Source organism: Coregonus clupeaformis, chromosome 26 (genome assembly GCF_020615455.1).
Source record: "Coregonus clupeaformis isolate EN_2021a chromosome 26, ASM2061545v1, whole genome shotgun sequence".
Classification (NCBI taxonomy): domain Eukaryota; kingdom Metazoa; phylum Chordata; class Actinopteri; order Salmoniformes; family Salmonidae; genus Coregonus; species Coregonus clupeaformis.
This window is the reverse complement of record NC_059217.1, coordinates 8,843,859-8,861,494: the sequence shown is the minus strand read 5'-3', so window position 1 is coordinate 8,861,494 and position 17,636 is coordinate 8,843,859. Positions and strand designations below refer to the sequence as shown.

The 17,636-nt window shown below is 44.2% G+C and overlaps 1 protein-coding gene across 1 annotated transcript in view; it reads left to right on the top strand.

Moving 5' to 3' along the window:
- Positions 1–1,763: 1,763 nt before the first annotated feature.
- The window catches only part of LOC123481941 (KN motif and ankyrin repeat domain-containing protein 4-like), a gene marked incomplete at its 3' end in the record, with an annotated part of 106,175 nt that continues 90,302 nt past the window's right edge, over positions 1,764–17,636 (top strand). Inside the window, 1 exon segment of the mRNA XM_045207666.1 lies at positions 1,764–1,938.

Sequence of the window (17,636 nt, the reverse complement as noted above, 5' to 3'; positions counted from 1 at the left end):
TCAGAGGCAGCTGTCGATCGTTGTGTCTGATTGAGGATCATACTTAGGCAGCCATGTTGCCTACCTATGTTGTGGGATCTTGTTTCTGGTTTGGCTTGTTTATGTGTAGCCCATTAGAACTTCATGTTATGTTGTTTTTGTTGTTTTGTTGTGCGTTTACTTCTTAATTAAACATGTACGCATACCACGCTGCACCTTGGTCCAATCCTTTACACGATGGACGTGACTATATCTGATATGGTACAGGTGTCTTCTTTTTTTTAAGCCCATAACCATGTGTGTGAGGTGTATACTTTTGTTTCAAAGTAGATTTGTTTAAGACTACCAAGAAACACTCTGTGTGACCCTGATTTAGCCCAATGCAGTAAAAGGTAGAATAATATTAAATGCAAATGTACAAAGAGAAGCATGTGTTGATTAGTGCAGACTTTTAATGTGCGAGAATTTAAAATATACTATACTACTGCATTTAAGGCAAGTTATTGATTCAGTCAAACGGACAGATAATATCAAAATAAGCAGCCAGGACCAAAATGATTATCCATCTTCCTGTTTAATGTAGGATATCATCTGGCCAAGATATACATGGACCACCGAGCCAGTGCATCTGTCAATACGGAGCCGATAATGCATGTAGGGCATTAGAGCTGCTGCTGTGGTTCCTTGCTTGGTCAGAAATCCGACGTTTCGATGGAGCTGAGCTGTGTGCTACTTGGAGAATCCATTCTGGTCGAGGCTGAGCTGAGCGATACGGAGTGATGTGACGCGCCATAGCATACACATACTGTGGCCCCAGGCTCTGGTACGTAACCTGATTGATGAGATTATTAATGTGTTTATTTATCCTATGCTACTGTAGGCTAGCCTACATAAAACATTACTGGATATGTTCAATCAAATATTACAGTAGACATTTCAGTCATTTAGCAGACGCTATTATCCAGAGCGACTTACAGGAGCAATTAGGGTTAAGTGCCTTGCTCAAGGGCACACCGACAGATCTTTTGACACTGTTGTGCAATAATTCACCACGATATAAGAGTATTTAATATAATGCATGATGTTGTATTCTATAATTATTCTATCCATTATATTTCTATGGTTGTAAACCTAGTCTAATGGTGGGCTAGGTATGCTTGCTGATTCCAGGTCAGGTCTGTGTAGGTGGGTAGTATAGCGTCTCAAAGCTCCGACATGGCTGCCTAGGGTAGGGTCATTAGGGGAAATGCATGCAGAGGAAGACAAGGAGAGCACGATAGAACGATAGGGTGGTGCACTCCAAGAATGACAAGTATGTCCTGAAGCTGCCGAAATGAAACCCCCAGCACTGTTTTTCTAATTACAGTGGGCAGTGGGGCTTAGCGTTACCCACCCCCTTTCCCATCAGACACACACACACACACTACAGTGAGTGCTCAATCATACCCTGACAAACAGTAGGAGCCATGTCGGCTACAGGCTCAAGATGTCCTGCTTTTTAAATCCCCCTCATTGTTTTGCTTTTTCATCAGTGGGTTTATTTTCCCTTTCAGTCTTGAAAGCAGCCACGCCACACTGGCTTTCTTCAGTCCAACTGAAGTCTGTGTCTGACAGACACACAGCTGTGTGTGTGTGTGTATGTGTGATCGGACCCTCAGCACTCTCATTGGACCGGTGCTGAGGAAGTGGGTGTGTCCACACCAGCTAATCCGACCCCGTCACCGCAGCAGTGCTGGTGTTGTGAAGTACTTTCACATCCCGTACATTCAGTCCTCCACACTCAATTCAATAATTCCTGTGCCTCTGCTCCAGATGCTCCAGATAAGTGTGAGAGAAAGACACAGAGAGACACACACACAGGGAGAGGAGAGACGGACTGAAGCAACGTGCTGGACTTGGACGAGTTCCCATCAACACTTCAGTAGCAGACAGCTGGGAAAATAAGAACCTTCCTTGGAGGTAAGAAGATAGGAGAGATTCCTTACTTTCTTCACTCATCTCCTTCTTCCACCCCTCTTCTTTCCTCCTATTCTCTTCTGCTGGTCTCGGTCTGTTTTCTTAACTGCTACTATCTCAGTCCCTCAGTCCTCTCTTCTTATTTTCTCCTCATATTGTTTATATATTTGGTCCCCCACTCTCCTTTCTTCTGTGTTTTATTCTCTCCTCTGTTCTTTGGTTTTTTTTTCAGACTTTCTGAATGTGATAATAGGATGCCGGCACACACGCACGCACACACACACACACACACACACACACACACACACACACACACACACACACACACACACACACACACACACACACACACACACACACACACACACACACACACACACACAGCAAGAGATAGAGTGCACTCAGTGTAACTAGTATGGTCTGTCGGTCTATTAGAGCTTTTTACCGTAGCTGTATTCCATATTCTATCCCATTTGGTGGTTGGCCATGCCATGTTTAAGTCCTACTGGGCTGGCTTATGTCTTACAGCTTCTCTCAGCCAACCAGCCTGACACAGTTACACAGGTAGCCATACAGGGCAATGGGGATGGAGTGAGAGAGGGGGAGGGAGAGAGAGAGAGAGAAATGGAGATAGATGGAGAGAGATAGGTGAAGATGGATGGAAAGAGCAAAAGAGAGGGAAAAAGATGGAGAAAAAGAGAGAGAGAGAGAGTGAGAGCGCATTGCACTAGGCTGGACTTTATCTTGAGTGCATCCTTTGCTTGGTTGCTCTTTTATAGCCTGCATTTATTCACACAGCAATGCTCCTGCCTCCTGCCTGGTTAGTGAGTCTGTGAGTGAGTGAATGCATCGTCCATTGTCATGTTCTCAGGCAGGGAACTTTCAAGGCAAAGTGTTTACATTTTATCTGCTCTCGGCAAGGGCTGCCTCTCTACCTCTGCCCAGTTACTTCTCTGCATCTCTTCCTCTGCTCTGTTGAGCCTGCCTGGAGCAGGGGGCTTGCAGAGTGGAGCAGCGAATGGCAGAGTGCATCGGTTTTGTTTGACATACAGTACCAGTCCAAAGTTTGGACACACCTACTCATTCAAGGGTTTTCTTTATTTTTTACTATTTTCTACGTTGTAGAATAATAGTGGAGATATCAAAACTATGAAATAACACATATGGAATCATGTAGTAACCAAAAAAGTGTTAAACAAATACAAATATATTTTAGATTTTGGATTCTTCAAAGTAGCCACCCTTTGCCTTGATGACAGCTTTGCACACTCTTGGCATTCTCTCAACCAGCTTCACCTGGAATGCTTTTCCAACAGTCTTGAAGGAGTTCCCACATATGCAGAGCACTTGTTGGCTGCTTTTCCTTCATTCACTCTGCGGTCATCCCAAACCATCTCAATTGGGTTGAGGTCGGGTGATTGTGGAGGTCAGGTCATCTGATGCAGCACTCCATCACTCTCCTTCTGGGTAAAATATCCCTTACACAGCCTGGAGGTGTGTTCGGTCATTGTCCTGTTGAAAAACAAATGATAGTCCCACTAAGCGCAAACCAGATGGGATGGCGTATCGCTGCAGAATGCTGTGGTAGCCATGCTGGTTAAGTGTGCCTTGAATTCTAAATAAATCACTGACAGTGTCACCAGCAAAGCACCATCACACCTCCTTCTCCATGCTTCACGGTGGGAACCACACATGTGGAGATCATCCGTTCACCTACTCTGCGTCTCACAAAGACACGGCGGTTGGAACCAAAAATCTCACATTTGGACTCATCAGACCAAATGACAGATTTCCACCGGTCTAATGTCCATCGCTCGTGTTTCTTGGCCCAGGCAAGTCTCCTCTTCTTATTGGTGCCCTTTAGTAGTGGTTTCTTTGCAGCAATTAGACCATGAAGGCCTGATTCACTCAGTCTCCTCTGAACAGCTGATGTTGAGATGTCTGTTACTTGAACTCTGTGAAGCATTTATTTGGGCTGCAATTTCTGAGGCTGGTAACTCTAATGAATTTATCCTCTGCAGCAGAGGTAATGCTGGGTCTTCCTTTCCTGTGGTGGTCCTCATGAGAGCCAGTTTCATCATAGCGCTTGATGGTTTTTGCGACTGCACTTGAAGAAACTTTCAAAGTTCTTGACATTTTCCGGATTGACTGACCTTCATGTTTTAAGGTAATGATGGACTGTCATTTCTCTTTGCTTATTTGAGCTGTTCTTTCCATAATATGGACTTGGTCTTTTACCAACTAGGGCTATCTTCTGTATACCACCCCTACCTTGTCACATCACAACTGATTGACTCAAATGCATTAATAAGGAAAGAAATTCCACAAATTAACTTTTAACAAGGCACACCTGTTAATTGAAATACATTCCAGGTGACTACCTCATGAAGCTGGTTGAGAGAATGCCACGAGTGTGCAAAGCTGTCATCAAGGCAAACGGTGGCTACTTTGAAGAATCTTTTATATATTTTGATTTGTTTAACACTTTTTTGGTTACTACATGATTCCATATGTGTTATTTCATAGTTTTGATGTCTTCACTATTATTCTACAATGTAGAAAATAGTAAAACTAAAGAAAAACCCTTGAATGAGTAGGTGTGTCCAAACCTTTGACTGGTACTATACATTTTAAAGTGAAAAATCTCAGCATCACTCTGTAACTGTGGAATTGCCCTGCTGTTGTTGTTTCTGTGTAGGTGGCTATTTTGGTTTTTGTGTTCTGTGTTTGTTTGAATGTGTTTGTGTCTGTAGGTCATTTTATGTTTGTCTGTGTGTTAGGCCTACTGCTGCTAGGTAGCTCTCTCTCTGCTCTCCCCCTCCCCTCTGTCTGTCCTTGATTGCAGGAGTGAAGTCTGGTGTGCGGGAGTCAGGGTTCCAGCTGCAGCTCATTCACCATAATCACCTCAGCCTTTAAGACCCGGTCAAACTTTCCACTCATCGTCAGATCATAGTCAAGACAACCATATATTTGGAACCTGACTCCTGCCTCCGCTTCACTCCTGCCACCACCATCCTGCTCTCCACTATCGGGCCTCTCCTTTGGACTCACCACGGACACTAGGACATTACGGTACCACACCTGCCCTGACCTGGATCTGTACCCTCCCTGTAACCTGGACTTGCTCTTCCCCATTTATTGGAAACCTGGACTATTGAACATTATAATAAACCTGTTAAAACTTCTCTGGCTTGGTGTACTTGTCTGCATTTGGGTTCTATCCAGTTAAATCATAACACTGTGCTGTTGTTTTGGTTTATGTGTATATAGAATGCATTTCTGTTTGTGTGTGTATGGTTTTATTCTAGTTTATCTGTGTGTGTGTTTATGTGTTAATGTTTTTCTTTGTGTGTTCACCGACAGGAAAGCTCTGTTAGTAGAACTTACTGCTTGTAACAGGAATTTCCAGGTGAACAAAAAGGAGAGCAGTCATTGATAACATCAGTCAAAATCATTTTGGTTTAATTATAAGTTGCAACAGGGAGACACCTCCAGCACAGAAGCCGAGAAAATGAGAAGGCCCTTATACAGTATCTTAAAAACACAGCACCGAAGGTTCTGTAAATACCAGCATGAGAGGCTTGTAGGAAGTCACATTATCAGCTGCTACTGAATCAGTGTCACAGATACATGATGAGTGTCCTCAAATCCAGTCTGTAGTCAATCTTTAAGCATAACATTCAACACTGGCAGACATTTGATACAGGTAAATGTAGGTACATAGTTAAAAGCAGATAAATGTAGACTAACAAGTGAAAACGACTTAATAAAATGTAGGTTTAAAGAACATCTATGGGATGACGTTGAATCGACATGGAAAACTGATTGGATTTGCAAAAAGTCATCAACGTAAGGGCATTGCGTATTTTTTTCACACAACTTTTAACAGAAATCCAATGACATGGTGAATTTTGGGGTTGATTTCACTTTGAATTCACGTTAGTTGACAACTCAACCAAATGTAAATCAAAACTAGATGTTGAACTGACGTCTGTGCCTAGTGGGATCTGTCTGCGTCTTCCCACACTGCAATCGTGTTTATTACATATCAACAGTAAATGAAATACAGGAAAATCATTAATCAAATAATAGTAGTGCACTGGGCCTTTACTAGTCCTGTATTAATGGACCTGTCTGTAGCGCGGGCCCCATTTTTTTTCCAGCACCCTTGGTGGGAAGCTTCATATACATGGTGCTTGTGTTTGTCCTATAACATTCCTAGCTTACACACACCTGGACCTGTGGAGGTGCATGGTGCCTGTGTGTGATGCATGGTGCCTGTGTGTGATGCATGGTGCCTGTGTGTGGTGCATGGTGCCTGTGTGTGGTGCATGGTGCCTGTGTGTGATGCATGGTGCCTGTGTGTGGTGCATGGTGCCTGTGTGTGGTGCCTGTGTGTGAGATGCATGGTGCCTGTGTGTGATGCATGGTGCCTGTGTGTGGTGCATGGTGCCTGTGTGTGATGCATGGTGCCTGTGTGTGATGCATGGTGCCTGTGTGTGGTGCATGGTGCCTGTGTGTGGTGCATGGTGCCTGTGTGTGGTGCATGGTGCCTGTGTGTGGTGCATGGTGCCTGTGTGTGGTGCATGGTGCCCGTGTGTGATGCATGGTGCCTGTGTGTGGTGCATGGTGCCTGTGTGTGATGCATGGTGCCTGTGTGTGCCCTATCACTGTTGGCTAGGAGCCTAACACCTCCAGATGGTTAAAATTCTCCAGACTCTGGCTCCCGCTGAATATTACTTTAGCTCCCACTGAGACTTATTTAAACCTGTAGCATGGTCTGTGTGTGTGTGTGTGCTTGCAAGTCTGTGTGTAGGGATTTCAAATTGTTTTATCTTGACAGGATGACCATAAAAAACCAATCTTCTCTCCTTTCGCTTACTAGCTCCAGTAGGGCTAAGGAGATTTAATGCCTCTTAATGCCAGCTTGTTTCGCCTCGGGGAGTCAAGTAGCCCAAAACCACTGGCCGCCAGTCATCCAGGCCGCCAGTCATCCAGGCAGGCAGGCAGGCAGGCAAGGAGGGAGGGAGGCAGGCAGGCAGGCAGGGAGGGAGGGAGAGAAAAACCCTCCCTGTGTGTGAATTTCAGAGATAGTACAGATCATAACTAAGAAAAAATGCCTTGGGATAGTAATGGGATAGTAATAATTTCATGCAGACTTTATAAAGATGTCCTTAGCTGTTGTTACGGATTTGTATCATGTTATTGTGCTGGTGTTATCCTGATAGGGCCCAGAGTTGTTCCTGAACATGTATCTAACCGTAAACACCTTTGGGCCTGGAGTTTTCCTGACAATATGACTTGACTTAGTCCTAATTCCTGGTGGCACACTATGTTCCTCCTGTCATCGTTGGAGGCAGTGGGGTTGTGCTCCGTCAGGGCTGTTGTCAGGCTGAGCTCATTATTCTAGCTGTGCTGTATTATGTTCCTTCATAGTAAGTCTGGGAATGCTACTTTCCCTGCTCTGCTCTACTCTGAGCCACTCACCCCAGGCACATCTGCTAGAGGGATATCAGCCCTGCCCCGCAGTGGACTGTACTCTACCAATGTGGCATAGCACAGCAAGGCTACATTGTCACTGGCTTGCTTTGCAGTGTGCACTATACTCTACCAATAGAGAATGGCAGCCCAACATTGTCACTGCAGTAACAATAGCAACACAGAGCTCTAGTTCCAGTACATAGCTGTATAGCGCATTCGAAAAGTATTCAGACCCCTTGACTTTTTCCAGATTTTGTTACGATACAGCCTTATTCTAAAACGTATTAAATACATATTTTTTCTCATTAATCTACACACAATACCCCATAATGACAAAGCAAAAACAGGTTTTTAGAAATGGTAGCAAATGTATTAAAAATGGAAAACAGAAATGTCTTATTTACGTAAGTATTCAGACCCTTTGCTATGAGACTCGAAATTGAGCTCAGGTGCATCCTGTTTCCATTGATCATCCTTGAGATGTTTCGACAACTTGGAGTCCACCTGTGGTAAATTAAATTGATTGGACATGATTTGGAAAGGCACACACCTGTCTATATAAGGTCCCACAGTTGACAGTGCATGTCAGAGCAAAAACCAAGCCATGAGGTCAAAGGAATTGTCCGTAGAGCTCCGAGACAGGATTGTGTCGAGGCACAGATCTGGGGAAGGGTACCAAAACATTTCTGCAGCATTGAAGGTCCCCAAGAGCACAATGGCCTCCATCATTCTTAAATGGAAGAAGTTTGGAACCACCAAGACTCTTCCTAGAGCTTTCCTCCTGGCCAAACTGAGTAATCGGAGGAGAAGGGCCTTGGTCAGGGAGGTGACCAAGAACCCGATGATCACTCTGACAGAGCTCCAGAGTTCCTCTGTGGAGATGGGAGAACCTTCCAGAAGGACAACCATCTCTGCAGCACTCCACCAATCAGGCCTTCATGGTAGAGTGGCCAGACGGAAGCCACTCCTCAGTAAAAGGCACATGACAACCCGCTTGGAGTTTGGCAAAAGGCACCTAAAGGACTCTCAGACCATGAGAAACAAGATTCTCTGGTCATATGAAATCAAGATTGAACTCTTTGACCTGAATGCCAAGCGTCACGTCTGGAGGAAACCTGGCACCATCCCTACTGTGAATCATGGTGGTGGTAGCATCATGCTGTGGGGATGTTTTTCAGCGGCAGGGACTGGGAGACTAGTCAGGATAGAGGGAAAGATGAACGGGAGCAAAGTACAGAGAGATCCTTGATGAAAACCTGCTCCAGAGCGCTCAGGACCTCAGACTAGGACGAAGGTTCACCTTCCAATAGGACAACGACCCTAAGTACACAGGCCAAGACAACGCAGGAGGGGCTTTGGGACAAGTCTCTGAATGTCCTTGAGTGGCCCGGCCAGAGCCCGGACTTGAACCCGATCAAACATCTGTGGAGAGACCTGAAAATAGCTGTGCAGCGACGCTCCCCATCCAACCTGACAGAGCTTGAGAGGATCTGCAGAGAAGAATTGGAGAAACTCCCCTAAATACAGGTGTGCCAAGCTTGTAGCATCATACCCAAGAAGACTCAGGGCTGTAATCGCTGCCAAAGGTTCTTCAACAAAGAACCGAGTAAAGGGTCTGAATACTTATGTAAATGTGATTTTTCCGTTTTTTATTTGTAATACATTTGCAAAACTCTCTGAAAACCTGTTTTTTCTTTGTCATTATGGGGTATTGTGTGTAGAATGATGATGAAAAAAACCCCAAATTTAATCAATTTTAGAATAAGGCTGTAACGTAACAAAATGTGGAAAAAGTAAAGGTGTCTGAGTAATTTCTGAATGCACTGTATACAGACTTTGTGGAGAGAGGCTCCATAGTGGGTGTGTGAGTTGAGAATGTCAGCTGGGCAAGGGTCACCGTAGTGGGTTAAGGGTTATAGCATTTCCAGGGGGGTATGGGGGACGGAGGAATGGACGAGGGCGGGCGGGTGATTGCTTGTCCTTTGTTTCCTGCCTGAGGAGGACATTTCTCAGAATGTGGACTGAGGAACAATGGATGAGCTCACTTTAAAGTTGGCTCCCAGAGTCTAAATACTGATCTATAATTGGTTCCTATTAGCGGACAGGAAAAAACAAGCCGTGAGAGGCCTGCGGAACGGCCATGGACAGTGGTTTTCTTAGTGGAACCTTCCAAGACCAACTTCCTGTTGTAATCTCCTGTTGGAGCTGGAGGAGACCACTCCCTGTAGCTGTAGCCAGTAGGACGGTGTGAAGTGTGCATTGTGTTTGAAGGGCCCAGTGTGTGTCTGAGCACGTGTGTGTGTGTGTGTGTTTGGCTGTGTGACTGTGGTCCCTTGGGACCGGGGTCTGCCCTGACAGTTGGCTGGAGTGTGCAGAGCAGAGGTGTTCCTCTCCCCGGAGAGATCTGCTGCCAGAAGCACTGATCCTGCTCTTCATTGGCTGACACTGTCCCACTGCTGGCAGGCCAGTGACTGACAAAGAGAGAGACTGGGAAACCAGGGGCGCATCTTTGGTGGGGGGACATAATAATACTTATAAAAAGCTGGGGTAGATCAGCTTTAATATTGTAGATAGATTGTGGCTTCCATCAATGTAATTGTCTGCATAATTGTCTGCATCATTTCCAATCTATTTTTTAATATATTTACCTTTATTATTTCCCCTAACCCTACCATCCCCCTTTACGGACACAGTATATTTTACAATAGTTATATTTTGTTTGTTTTTAGTCCCATCCTTCAGCTCCACTCAACCCCACCCATTGATCTCTGAACACCATCCAGTTCTATTTGACACATATTCTTCAACTGTGCTGTGATGTTTCACAAACGTTCAGAGCCTTTCTATTCTCATAGATTCTACATATTGTAAATAAATAAAACATGTGTTTGCTAAGAGTATTATTATATTATTGATCGATTGACTATGACTTTTTAAATCACCCAGCAGTGCTATTTGCAGAGGGGGACATAAATTGGCAGGGGGTCTGGGGGCCATCCCATTTTTGGGGGGCATCTAAAGCACATTTCCTGCATTTCTATACAATCTAATATGACCCATGGCCCTTCTAGTCTCTATTTAGTACAACAAAAAGTAAGCAAAAAGGCCCACAGTCATCAAGCTAGGTAAGAGATTATTAAATATGTTTAAGTGATTAATAAGACTGAACTAGATCCATGATAATTCAATGATCAATATTGTGTTGCACCTTTAACCAATAGCCTAACAAATGAATAACTCTTACAAATAAAGTACAAAGGCAACTTTTGATTGCCTTTAAGACATCCTCTATATCAAATTTCAGCCAGACCGCTCAGCCAACCCGAGCCGCCTACACGCCCGACCCCCACCAGTCTAGTCAATAACTCAACTTCCTCCCTAACACAACTTCCCTTCCATCTTTTTTTTATGTCTCAAGGGAAAGGTTTGGAAAACAAAAGTTGAATGAAAACTACACATTAACACACAGAAACAGTACACCCTCCATATAATTTATATCATAGGCCTAATAGTGCTGTAGAGCTCTTTTTACTTGCACAACAGTACAGCAGACCCCCAGGGCCAGGACTGAGCAGCCCAGCAGCCCTGACGTGGGCATGTTTTCAATACAGACTCCTTTTGTCGTACAGTATTCCATATAAGGCATCCATACTTTATGGAAGTTGCACAGTATACCCTTAATCTTAAAACAAATCTAGTGATACTGTACATAACTTGACATTTCTTCCATACATTGTGGGAGGATAACCAACCTTCCAATTAATGACAATGCATTTATTAGCCACTATAAATGCTAGGTTAAACAGTTTCTTCTCGCAACAGTCTACAGTATCAACATTTCCAAGCAAACAAAAACTGGGAGAAGGGAGAATCTGTGACAATGACCCAAAACACACAGCCAAGGCAACAAAGGAGTGGCTCAAGAAGAAGCACATTAAGGTCCCTGAGTGTCTTAGCCAGTCTCCAGACCTTAATCCCATAGAAAATCTGTGGAGGGAGCTGAAGGTTCGAGTTGCCAAACGTCAGCCTCGAAACCTTAATGACTTGGTGAAGATCTGCAAAGAGGAGTGGAACAAAATCCCTCCTGAGATGTGTGCAAACCTGGTGGCCAACTACAAGAAACGTCTGACCTCTGTGATTGCCAACACGGGTTTTGCCACCAAGTACTAAGTCATGTTTTGCAGAGGGGTCAAATACTTATTTCCCTCATTAAAATGCAAATCAATTTATAACATTTTTGACATGCTTCTCTGGATTTTTTTGTTGATATTCTGTCTCTCACTGTTCAAATAAACCTACCATTAAAATTATAGACTGATCATGTCTTTGTCATTGGGCAAACGTACAAAATCAGCAGGGGATCAAATACTTTTTTCCCTCACTGTAACTCACCTCACCTCTGTCACAGACTGATCTTCCCTGGCTGTCTAACTCAGCTGAGACCCCTGTCACCATCTGATCCTCCTAAAATTAGGCATGACAAATAATTACCTTGGTGTACATTTTTACATTATATTATCCAAGAATAGAATCAATGGTTCAATAATTGAAATAACCATTATTCCCAGATCCCAGACTGTAGCGTTATCCTTAAGTTGCTGTCCTGTAGCTACTTTAGGTCTACCCATCAATTCAAGATGGAACTGTGTATCATTCACTGAATATACTGCAACATTCAGTAGCTTCATAAACTGGTCTTCCCTGACTGTCTGACCCTGCTGGGACCCCTGTCACCATCTGATCCTGCTAAGACATGATGAGCATAGTGTTGTGTATTGACTGCACTAGAGGGCTGCATTCCAGCGGGATGCCTGCGGGACCTGCGGGTCCCGACAGAGATAATTGCGGCGCGGTCTGCATTTTTCATGCTGCAGGCGGGAGCGGGCAATCAGACAGACGACTTTGGGATGAAAATATTTTTGTTGTCCCACAGATTATTTGGAAACAGTCCTCTCTCTGCTTTGTATGTGTTAGCCTACCTCTTGTATTAAAAGCACATATTTTTTGCATTATTCACACTCCAACTCCAATCTGGGGGGGACAAAAATACAATTTCAGAATGTGGGGGGGACATGTCCCTGTGGGAAACTGTCGACCACAGCTATGCGAGAGAGTAGAAGAGGCTATATTTGCCACTGTGGCTTTTTAGGACAATAGTGTGTTTGAGTAGTTTGGCTGGGTCTATGTTTGTTTTCCACTTTGTTACATTCAGTTGTTTTGGGATTCATTCAGTCATTCTTCTGGGTATCACTACTTCTCCCTCTGTCTCTCCTTCATCTTTGTATCTCTCTCTCTCTCTGTCTCTCTCCCCCGTCTCTATCTCCTCTGTCTCTCTGTCCCCACTCTCTCTCCTCTCTATCTGTCTCACTGCCCCCCCCCCCCCACTCTCTTTCCTTCCCTCCTCCACCTCTCCTCTATTGCAGTAGGTCAAAGGGGTATGTGGAGGCCCCTGTAGTGTCCTTGTAGTGAGTGATAGTGTTGATGTCTTCGGGTAATTAAAACTGTAAAACATAAAATGCTCCACTTCACTACTTCTGCTGTTCTCTCAAGACAACAGAACCATGCACATGCATTTCTAATCTGATGACTTGCTATCTAATAAAAGTTGTATGTCTCCAATCCGCAACTATAGAGGAAACTTGAGTTTATTGCTCTTTCTCTCATGCGTCCTCTACAGTGGCTTTGGGTGATAATTGCGTTCTGAGGTCCTAAACACACGCCTCCCAATACCTCTGAGAATCCGATGAGAGATGTGCGAGGATGAGAGGAGGAGAAGAGGAGAGATAGAGGATGACTTGAGCAGAGAAAGAGGGGGAGAGGGGAGGGAGAAGATGAAAGAGAGAAACTGGTGGTGTTTAACTATTTGAAGTCGCTCCATCTTTCAATTTCTCCCACTCTGCGAAGACACTGCAAATGGTTCGTAGTGAGCAGAGTGCTGGAATGTAGATAAGCTGAAGCTGGGTAGTAGATCAACAGATGGGGCTGTGTGCGGCTGCCGTATATCAGGTCCTTTCTCTCTCTGTGTGAAGGCAAGCCAGCCGGGCCCAGGCATGGAGAATGGGGAGGATAGCCAGTCAGTCAGTGGGTATATTATGTACTGTATATAGTGATGTAGTGTACACACAGGCACAGACCGCCATGGAAAAAGGAGAGTGAGTCCAGTTGGGAGTAGACCAGACCAGACCACACACACACACACACACACACACACAATTTTCAAGTTGTATTAGTCATACACACATGGTATACACTGTACAACGAAATGTTTACTTGCAGATTCCTTCTCAATAATGCAACAACAATAAGAAAGATAAGAATATGAGTATAAAGTAAAGGCTCAGTAGAATAGAATAAATGTTTTAGCATAAGTATAATACAGGAAGGCACAATTTATAGTCCAGTATTTACACATATATCAGAGAAAGGGGGATTGGGGGGCAAATTGTGCGGTATTAGCAGCAATTGTGATGTGTGTCGCATGGATGTATATATGTGTGTGCGTCAAATTCAATTCAAGATTATTGGTTGCGTACACAGATTTGCAGATGTTATTGCAGCTGCATGGAAATGCTTGTGTTTCTAGCTCCAACAGTGCAGTAATAATACCTAGCAATGCAATACAATACGCACATAATCCAAAAAATTTAAATCACAAAATTATGAAATGCCATATATACATTTTTATATATATATATATTCACAGTGTATAGACCAGGGATGAGCAACTCCAGTCCTCAGGGGTCGTAGTGGTGTCACACTTTTTCCCCATCCCTAGCAAACACAGTTGATTTAAACTAATTGCATTCTAAACTGAAGATCATGATTTGTTGCTTATTGGAGTCAGGTCTGTTAGCTACAGCTGGGGAAAAAGTGTGACACCAATTAGGCCCCAGAGGACTGGAGTTGCCCATCCCTGGTATAGACAGTATGGACAGTATATGAATAGAAAAGGTGTGTACAGACCATGACTAGAATACAGTATATACATATAAAGTTGGTAAAACACTATGTAAACATTAAATTGACCAGTGTTCAATGACTCTATGTACATAGGGCAAAGCAGTCTCTAAGGTGCAGGGTAGAGTACCGGGTGGTAGCCAGCTAGTAACAGTGACAAAGGTTCAGGGCAGGGCACTGGGCGGGGCCGGCTAGTGGTGACTGTTTAACAGTCTAAACTAGCTTTGATGCACCTGTACTGTCTCCTCCTTCTAGATGGTAACGGGGTGAACATGCCTTAGGTCGGGTGGTCCTTGATGATCTTCTTGGCCTTTTTGTGACACCGTGTTCTGTAGATGTCCTGGAGGGTAGGCAGTATGCCCCCGATGATGCATTGGGCTGACCACACCACCCTCTGGAGAGCCTTAATAGTTGCGGACAGTGCAATTGCCATACCAGGTGGAGATATAGCCCGACAGGATGCTCTCAATGGTGCATATGTAGAGGTTCGTGAGGGTCTTTGGGACCAAGACGCATTTCTTCAGCCTCCTGAGGTTGAAGAGGCGCTGTTGCGACTTCTTCACCACTCTGTCTGTGTGAAGGGACCATTTCAGATCATCAGTGATGTGCACGTACATTGTAGAATAATAGTGAAGACATCAAAACTATGAAATAACACATATGGAATCATGTAGTAACCAAAAAAGTGTTAAACAAATTTAAATTAACATGTGTGCATTCTTAAAAGTTAATTTGTGGAATTTCTTTCCTTATTAGTGCATTTGAGCCAATCAATTGTGTTGTGACAAGGTAGGGGGGGTATACAGAAGATATCCCTATTTGGTAAAAGACCAAGTCCATATTATGGCAAGAACAGCTCAAATAAGCAAAGAGAAACAACAGTCCATCATTACTTGAAGACATGAAGGTCAGTCAATCCGGAAAATTTCAAGAACTTTTAAAGTTTCTTCAAGAGCAGTCGCAAAAAACCTCAAGCGCTATGATGAAACTGGCTCTCATGAGGACCGCCACAGGAAAGGAAGACCCAGAGTTACCTCTGCTGCAGAGGATAAGTTCATTGGAGTTACCAGCCTCAGAAATTGCAGGCCAAATAAATGCTTCACAGAGTTCAAGTAACAGACACATCTCAACATCAACTGTTCAGAGGAGACTCAGGCCTTCATGGTTGAATTGCTGCAAAGAAACCACTACTAAAGTGTCTAGTCCCGTGTAGCTCAGTTGGTAGAGCATGGCGCTTGCATCGCCAGGGTTGTGGGTTCGATTCCCATGGGGGGCCAGTATGTTTATTTTTTATTTTTTATGTATGGACTCACTAACTGTAAGTCACTCTGGATAAGACCATCTGCTAAATGACTAAAATGTAAAGGACACCAATAAGACGAAGAGACTTGCTTGGGCCAAGAAACACAAGCAATGGACATTAGACCAGTGGAAATTTGTCCTTTGGTCTGGAGTCCAAATTGGAGATTTTTGGTTCCAACTGCCATGTCTTTGTGAGTGAATGGATGATCTACGCATGTGTATTTCCCACCGTAAAGCATGGAGGAGGAGGTGTTATGGTGTGGGAGTGCTTTGCTGGTGACACTGTCTGTGATTTATTTAGAATTCAAGGCACACTTAACCAGCATGGCTACCACAGCATTCTGCAGCGATACGCCATCCCATCTGGTTTGGGCTTAGTGGGACTATAATTTGTTTTTCAACAGGACAATGACCCAACACACCTCCAGGCTGTGTAAGGGCTATTTTACCAAGAAGGAGAGTGATGGGGTCCTGCGTCAGATGACCTTGGCTCCACAATCACCCGACCTCAAACCAATTGAGATGGTTTGGGATGAGTCGGACCGCAGAGTATGTGGGAACTCCTTCAAGACTGTTGGAAAAGCATTCCAGGTGAAGCTGGTTGAGAGAATGCCAAGAGTGTGCAAAGCTGTCATCAAGGCAAAGGGGGGCTATTTGAATAATCTCAAATATACAATATTTTTTTGTTTGTTTAACACTTTTTTGGTTACTACATGATTCCATATGTGTTATCTCATAGTTTTGATGTCTTTACTATTATTCTACAATGTAGAAAATAGTAAAAATAAAGAATAACCCTTGAATTAGGTGTTCTAAAACTTTTGACCAGTAGTGTATATCTGTAAACTCTCCAGCCAGCTGGTCTGCACATGCTCTGAGGATGCGACTTGGGATGCCGTCTGGGCCGGCAGCCTTGCAAGGGTTAACATGCTTAAATTACTTACTCACATTGGCCTCGGAGAATGAGAGCATACTGTCCTCATGAGCTGAGGGGGCCCGCGTCAGCGGCTTGATGTTGATTTCCTCGAAGTGGGCGAAGAAGGTGTTTAGCTTATCCGGGAGTGAGGCGTCGGTGTCCGTTACGTGGTTCGCTATCTCTTTATAATACGTGATTGTCTGGAGTCCCTGCCACATACATCTTGTGTCTGAGCCGTTGAATTGTTACTCCACTTTGTCCCTGTACTGTCGTTTTGCCTCTTTGATTTCCTTACGGAGGTCATAGCTGGTCTGTTTGTACACGTCCATGTTCCTAGTCAGCTTGCCATGGTTAAATGCAGTGGTTCGCGCTTTCAGTTTTGCACGAACGTTGCCATCTATCCACAGTTTTTGGTTTGGATAAGTTCTAATCATCACAGTGGGAACAACATCTTCTATGCACTTCCTGATGAATCCAGTCACTGAGTCAGTGTATACGTCTATACTATTCTCAGAGATGACCCGGAACATTCCCCAGTCCGCGTGATCAAAACAATCTTGACGCATAGATTCTGATGGGTCAGACCAACATTGAACAGTCCTTACCACGGGTGCTTCTTGTTTAAGTTTCTTCCTATAGGTGGGGAGGAGCAGAATGGAGGCGTGATCTGATTTGCCGAAGGGAGGGCGGGGTAGGGACTTGTAGCCATCCCGGAATGGAGAGTAGCAATGATCCAGAGTTCGTGATGCTCGTGTAGCACAGGAGATGTGTTGATAGAATTTTGTTAGCATTTTCCTCAGATTTCATTTATTTAAATCACCAGCTACAATAAATGTGGCCTCAGGATACGTGGTTTCCAGTTTGGACATAGTCAGGTGTAGTTCCTTGAGAGCCGTCGCGTTGTCGGCTTGGGGGGGAACATATACAGCAGTGACGATGACCGAAGAAGATTCTCTCAGAGGTAATGCGGTCGGCATTTGATGGTGAGGTATTCCAGATCGGGAGAACAAAAGGACTTGAGTTCCTGTACGTTACCACAATCAAA